Genomic DNA, 7,148 nt, shown 5'->3' with positions numbered 1-7,148 from the left:
GACAATATATTTTTTTGGTTTTTTTGATTTAGCAACTTGAGCTGATCCTTAACACTATAAATTCAACTACTTGGTTTCCATCTCATTGAAAGCTAGCCAGTCATTAACTGTTCATACACCATAGTTCTTTATATTTTGTAGTTGTTGGATGTAACATAAAATTTCGTACTTATAGCATGTAGAAGCAGAGTTTAACTCATTTTTTTGGTTTTCCCCACTTGGAGGGCAAACCCACCTCCTAAAGAATGGCCCGCAACACACACATTGATGCTTCCATAGTTGTGTGCAACTGATTTTAATGGTTCAAAAGCTCATTTGAATCTGACAAAACCCTTTAAGATTTCCCAAGCTAGAAAGCGGAGATCATCCTCAATGTCTCTTCCAATTGTTGGGCTCTTAAGTAATGTCCCTCTTACTGCTAGAACAGCCCTAGGTGCACTACTAGGTCTGATGAGGATTATTTATTAGATGTAGAAGCCAATTAGATCATCCTCAATGTACTTGTTTTAGTCATGGCAAAGACATGACTAAAACAAGTACTTCAACAAAAGAGCAACTGCAATTTGTTGAATGAAAAACATTGTCACAGGTCACATGCTTCAAAGATTAAGTTGGAATGCATTATTAGCCAAAAAAGAGGAACTAAAAGAAAGAAAAAGACAACTTCAATTTTATAAATATTGAATTATAAATTTTACCTATAGTGGAGCTTTTGGAAATCTCATTTCCAGTATTGAGAAATAGGCATAAAACATTGACCATTTCATGAGTAGAATACCATAAATGTGACTGAGGTAAATCAAAACTTGTCCCTTAGAACAAAATTTTTCTTCTTCCAGTTTGTGTAAGGATTTTTTTGTATTATATGTTGTTCTTTGGATATATCAGATCTTGGGTTAAGGGGTGGGTCCCAATCAGGAAAATTAACCATGAAATTTATGTTATGAACCTACAACAATTAACAAACCATATTTTAGTGTTTGCGTAAAATGCTTACATCAACCAGGTGATGCTTTATAGTTATCAATACACAAATAGGAAGAGTTGGAAAATATGCATTATTGCAGTTAAACTATATTTAGTAAAGCCAATTTATAATTTTACGTTGTCAGAGTCTACTTCAAATGAACATGGTAAGAAATGATCAAGGACTCTAACCTAGCTGAAAGGCTATTTCACTTATTTTTTCCAAATTAAACATTAAAAAAATTAAAAAATCGTTTGGTCATTTACGGGTTCCTAAAAAATTCATATCCATAAGTATTAGTTTAATCTAAATACATTGGATAAACAACCATAACGAGTATTCCCCAATTGAGGAGAAATTCTCAAACACATGAAAGCTTTGAGATCCTCTCATCCTTCTTTACAAGCAAAGGACTAAAAATTTACAAGAAGAAATGATGAAGTATCACCCACAAATTGAGTGCCTTTTTGGTGCTCAATCCATTCAACTGAACCTATGAGAATGAGAGATTTTTTAGATTGTTTTTCCTTGCAACTGGAATATACTAATATTCTTAAGAATATGGTGAATCTACATAGTCAAGGCATGACAACAATACCATGGATATATGAATCAATCCATAGAATATGACTATGATGTTTTGCAAGATAATCTTCTAAAAGGGAAACAAAAAAATTGTGACTATAACATGGCTAATTGATTTATCCTAGAGCAATTCCATCTATACAGTTGTAAATTGTGTAGTAAAGAATTTCCCATGCTACTTCAACATGATGAACTGCTTTACCATAGCGTTTATAGGAGTAGGTTTTTAGCTATTCCTATAAGAGAAATAAGTTAAAATCACGATTATAAAACACTAAATGCCATCAATTATCAACAAAAATTCTGACCATTGTTCTCAAGGCTTGATATCAATCATGTCATGCACTTGGAAATTTAAAATTCTAATATTTAAAATCAAGCATACAACTCATAAAGGATGGGACGGGGGAAAGAGACCATAATTACAAATAACAATGCTAAAACGGATTGTATAGCATGCCAAAAGATCCTTGTCCTGTTCATAGGACACATACATTCACAGAATCACAATCAAGTAAAATAAATCCACCCTAGGAGAATAAATGAAAGTGGCATTTTTTTTTGCCTATGCTTACACAAAAGCACCATTCAATATTAATATTGCCACCAAACTTCAGTCTATCAATTACAGATTGAAAAAATAAACATGGATCAATTATTGGAGGGCTTTCTAGTTCTCATAAGGTTAGAAAATAAAAACATAATTAAAGAATTAGGTTATTGAAGTTATGGAAGCTCTAGAGAATATAAAAATGGAGAAAGTGGGATTTTGAATTTAGAAAAGCTCTACAGAAAATGAAGATAGGAAAGACCATAGGAGATAGGATGATGAAGATGGACAGAGACTTCACAAAATTCATGTAGGGCCCACTAGTGACCAAGGAGTCCACCATGAGTTTCGCATGACAGGGTATCATTTCTTGTGCAATGTGGTTGAACCTCCATGGTTCTAGCCTCAGATATTGAAAAAAAATCTGAAAATTTGATCTTAAAGGGTGTTTTGGAAATTTAAGATCATAAGGTTTTTTGGTATTTGACTACAAGAGAAAGAGCTAAGGGAAAATTCATTTTTCCCACCAAACCAAAGGACACATGATAGTCAACCCTATAGGTCTCTGTACGAAGCCTTTAGACATTAATCACACCTTGTCTGTTTCATCTAGTTTGTACTCCTAAGCAAAAACATCCACTTGCATCCAACAAGTTTCTTCTACTAACCCTAAGTAGATAGTTAATCCTATGGGTCTCTGTAGGAAGCCTTTAGATGCTAATCACACCTTATATGTTTCATTTAGTTTGTATTCCTAAGCAAAAACACCCACTTGCATCCAACAAGTTTCTTCCACTAACCTTAAGTAGATCAAAGAGCAATATGGAATTTCAAACTAGAAAATATAGAAATTAACTCTTCTACATTGTCTTCTAATATCATTGGACACAATATTCTTCCACTTTGGCTTGGACAATGCATCTTTCAATTTTCAAGGCACAAACAATCACTAGATGGGGCTGTAAATGCATGATAGGAAGTCAGAGAAGCTGATTAAAAAGTAACTAAAGACAAGACTTTTGAGAACATAAGAGATCTCTTAGAAAAATTATCAACCATCAATACGGTAGAAACAACATTAGATTATTGGGTTAATCACCTCAAAGATATGTGGTTTGGGCCTGAACCTATTTGAATGTGACTATTTATTTATTTTTATTAGAAGATGACTAAAATATGGATCCTTTTAGACACAAATACCCTTGTCTAAGAGTAAAAGACTGGTGACCAAAAGGGAAAAAAAGAAAATTTTCCAATCATTATTGACTCAAGTAAAAATTCTTTGAGTATAGAGAACACCCTTTTTTTTTAGTATTCAATAGCAATTAGGGCAGTTAAATTACCACGCAATTAGGGAGTTAAATTACCACAAGTTGAACCTTTTCACTACGAAATTCTATTTCAGACAGCAGCTCATAAACAATTAGGTTTTGCTCAATTCCTTCTATGCACATGCCAACACCAACCTATGGGAAACATCAATAATTAGTGAGCCATGTCAATAACCTCCTCAAGAACATAGGAGTTGAAATGATATACTGGAATATAAACATCCAAAAGTTTAGTAAATCTCTATTTTATGAAGATGACAAATCAAACAGAATGAGAAACCAATGCAGGTTCAAATGGAAGCTTTCATACAACTATGTAATAATCTTTGTTTTGTCTATATAGAATGGCTACAAAATGTAACATCTGTTATCTATTTGGTTCCTTGTCATTATCTATTCATGGTCATTGATTAATACCTTGAATTACTGGCTACCAAGTTTAACAAACAGTTTGATGAAGCCAACATGTCTCAAATCATGTTATGCTGTCTTATTCTACTTTGATGATTAAATCTTATAAGGTGCTCACTCAAATTAAATCTTATAATTAAATCTCATCCTCATACACATTTTTTTATCTACATCATGGAACCTTCTACATCTAACAAAAATGTAATTGGGCTTCAGCAGTTGCATCTAAAGTTTTTCTTCTCAATTTATTTATTTATCCCCCACCCCTCTCACAACTAGAACTTGGAACCTCCTACAAACCCATCCCACCCCTTTATCACTTGAGCCATGCCTCAAGGACTGAGTTTCTATTAATAATTTTTCTTGCACTTGAAATCCTTTGTGAAAATCAGAACTTAAAAAAATTTAGAGATTGCTAAGGGGCTTATTGAACTTTGCTGCAGATCTATTTTTAGCTCATAGTTCAGTTGGCCTACAAATTAAATTAATCTTTATTTATGTTGGTGTGTTTTGCATATGCATATTGGGAGCAACTAAAGGTGGCTGCATAGAGGAAGGTGTGGTTTTTGTTATATTTTGTGTACTTTGAACCACTTATAACAGTTAATTTTATGGTCATGATTAAGATAGGAAATACACATTATTGCTTAAGGGATTTTAATTGATAGGCTATGTTTATGCTATGCCTCTTTTTTTGTTGTTCTTTAAAACTTTTATGACATGCTTGGATGTCCCATTAAGCATAAATCACTGAAGTATGCTATTCATTAACATATGAAATCAACTCACATTGTTATTCGAGTAGCCTTATTTTTAATTTCCCTAGCATACTGCATTTCAAATTTTCTTTCTCTATTGAATTTCTTTATCACTCCATTATTTGTGTATGTTCCATCTTTAGATGGATTTTCTGACTTTAAATATATGAAAAATACATTGTATTGCTTCATTTTATTGAATAACACACTGTGCTTATTCTCTACATGAATTTCTATATATATTCTAAGAATATCAAGGTTGGGTGGGATGCATGTACCTTAGTTTGTGTTTAAGCTTCAAACATTTCAATGTTACCTTCGTATCGTCAAGGTTAGGTTATATATGCCCATCAGGTTTCGAAGATGGGTTAAGGTGCCTCATTATTGTACTTGACAAGAGCATCTCCCTTATAACTGGAGATAAATTATATCAGTAAAGCCTCTTTGTAGTTGCAGTAAAGAGAGATAAATTATAACTGGACATAGTTTGAATTGGATCATTAAGAAACAAATCCAAGAGCCTAAGAGAATCACTGTGATCGGGGGTTCTAATTCAAAGAAACAAGAGATTACCATAAAACTCCCTAATACTTGCTTTTCTTTCATGAGTGGAAATGGTCATCGTGCCATCCACATAAACCTATACCATAAGGAATCCCCAAGGTCAACCACATTCTTGATTGATGAAGAAATCAACAAGGTAGGAGTGAAATCCATGGAAGTCAACAAAAATTTAACCTTGTAAATTAGGATCCTTAATAGTCCAAGAGCACCAGCAAGGTGGCAGTCAGTCCATTGCACTAGGAAAAGAAACAGGTGTGCAACTAGACTATATGACATTCTTATCTGAAGGCAGGCCCGTCATACTCCCTAGGGAAATCCGACGCCCTGCATCACCCATTGCAAGATAAGAAAATAAATAGAAGCATGAAAGAAGAAGTAAATTAGCGAGGCATCCGAAAAACAACCACCAAAATAAATTACATTTAAAACTAACAAAATTATAAGAAACTAGACTATATAAAAACTCCCACGGTATACTAAGTTAACTTATGTCATCAATCCTTTAATTTTTCCCAATGTCTTAAGTTCAAGAGAGACTGGGCACATGATGCAAAGAAGATGGAGAAGCTCAATAACATATTCTTTACTATGATGGCTAGGGGTTCATAAGGGTTTTTCACCTTTTTCTACTTTTATTATAGTATTATTCATTCAGGTTGGATGTGATCATTTCATGGAAATGGAAACCTCCCAACTGGTTTTTATAATATTTAGGCACAATTCTGATAAACTGTTAGAATTAAGCACTATAAATGTGGTCAGTTACTGATGTTATGCTATTAATCAGGAATTCAAATTTAAATATGGCCAGTTCATTGTGCAGGTACAACAACTGCCCAGTCTATTACAGTAGATACAGTGACTACCCCAATCAATATCCCTAGTGCAGATTTTCCCCAAAATTGCCATTGTTCGTTCTTGCACAAAACAGTCAACAAAAGAAGCTCTCCATTAACAAAAAAACATGGACAACAAACAAAAGAAACGAAAAAACCATATTCCACCAAGATCTGTTCTGGTAAAAGATTATATAGTTCTTTCACAAAATTTTATCACTCTGAACCTTTAGGCATAACTCAAATATTGTGACATCTTTGTAATATTTTTTTCTTATTTCATGTAATAGGTTAAGTTACCGAAATCCTGATACTCAAGAAAAAAATTCCTCACAGTCATTGAGACACTCCCAATAGAGAAAAAATGTCATAATTGATATGGGATTTGAGGGTTTGCTGTAGTTGGGTTGCAAAGAGTTGTGGTATGAACTGATCATGCGAATAATCACCAATTACAATATAGGTTATCACCGATTATGTATGCGGACAAATGTTGTTGTCCCAGTTACTCCCAAAGATGTTAAAGAGGTGATACGCATCCCAGACAATGGTGTGGACATTGTCATTTATAATAGGCAAGGCACACCCAACCACACATACAACATTCAATTATTGGAAGATAATCTGTGTAATCTACCGCTTGGCAATGAATTCAATAAATCCTTCCTCATATTTGCATGTGTCACTATCCTTGCTCTTAACTTAAAACTTGAAGAGGTGCATGACTTGTGGGACACGATTCGGGATAGTGATGTGGTTGTCCACAAAAATTGGGCAAAGTTTGTGCTACAATTTATAGAAGATGGAATAAAGGACTATTGTAATAGTCACCCCACATACATTAGAGGTTGTATGTTGTTCCTTCAAGTAGTGCGTTATCACTCACTTCACACGAATGTCATATGCGTCTTTGATATTAATTTGTGAAGTTGTTGGTCTTTAAAAGGCTACTCTAACTCACTTATATTTGCTTGTCATGCACAACTTTTCTATATCACCAAGTTCTACATGTCGTCCATTCAAGTTGAAGTGTGAACCCCGCTATGTGCTACATGGATAGATGACCAAATTAAGCGGCATTTAGCATAAAAAATTCAAACTTATGGAAACTATGGTCATGTACAAGTATTCTCAAATTCAGCAACT

The sequence above is a fragment of the Vitis vinifera genome, chromosome 18 (assembly GCF_030704535.1).
Source record: "Vitis vinifera cultivar Pinot Noir 40024 chromosome 18, ASM3070453v1".
Taxonomy (NCBI): Eukaryota; Viridiplantae; Streptophyta; class Magnoliopsida; order Vitales; family Vitaceae; genus Vitis; species Vitis vinifera.
Note: the sequence above shows the minus strand (reverse complement) of the source record.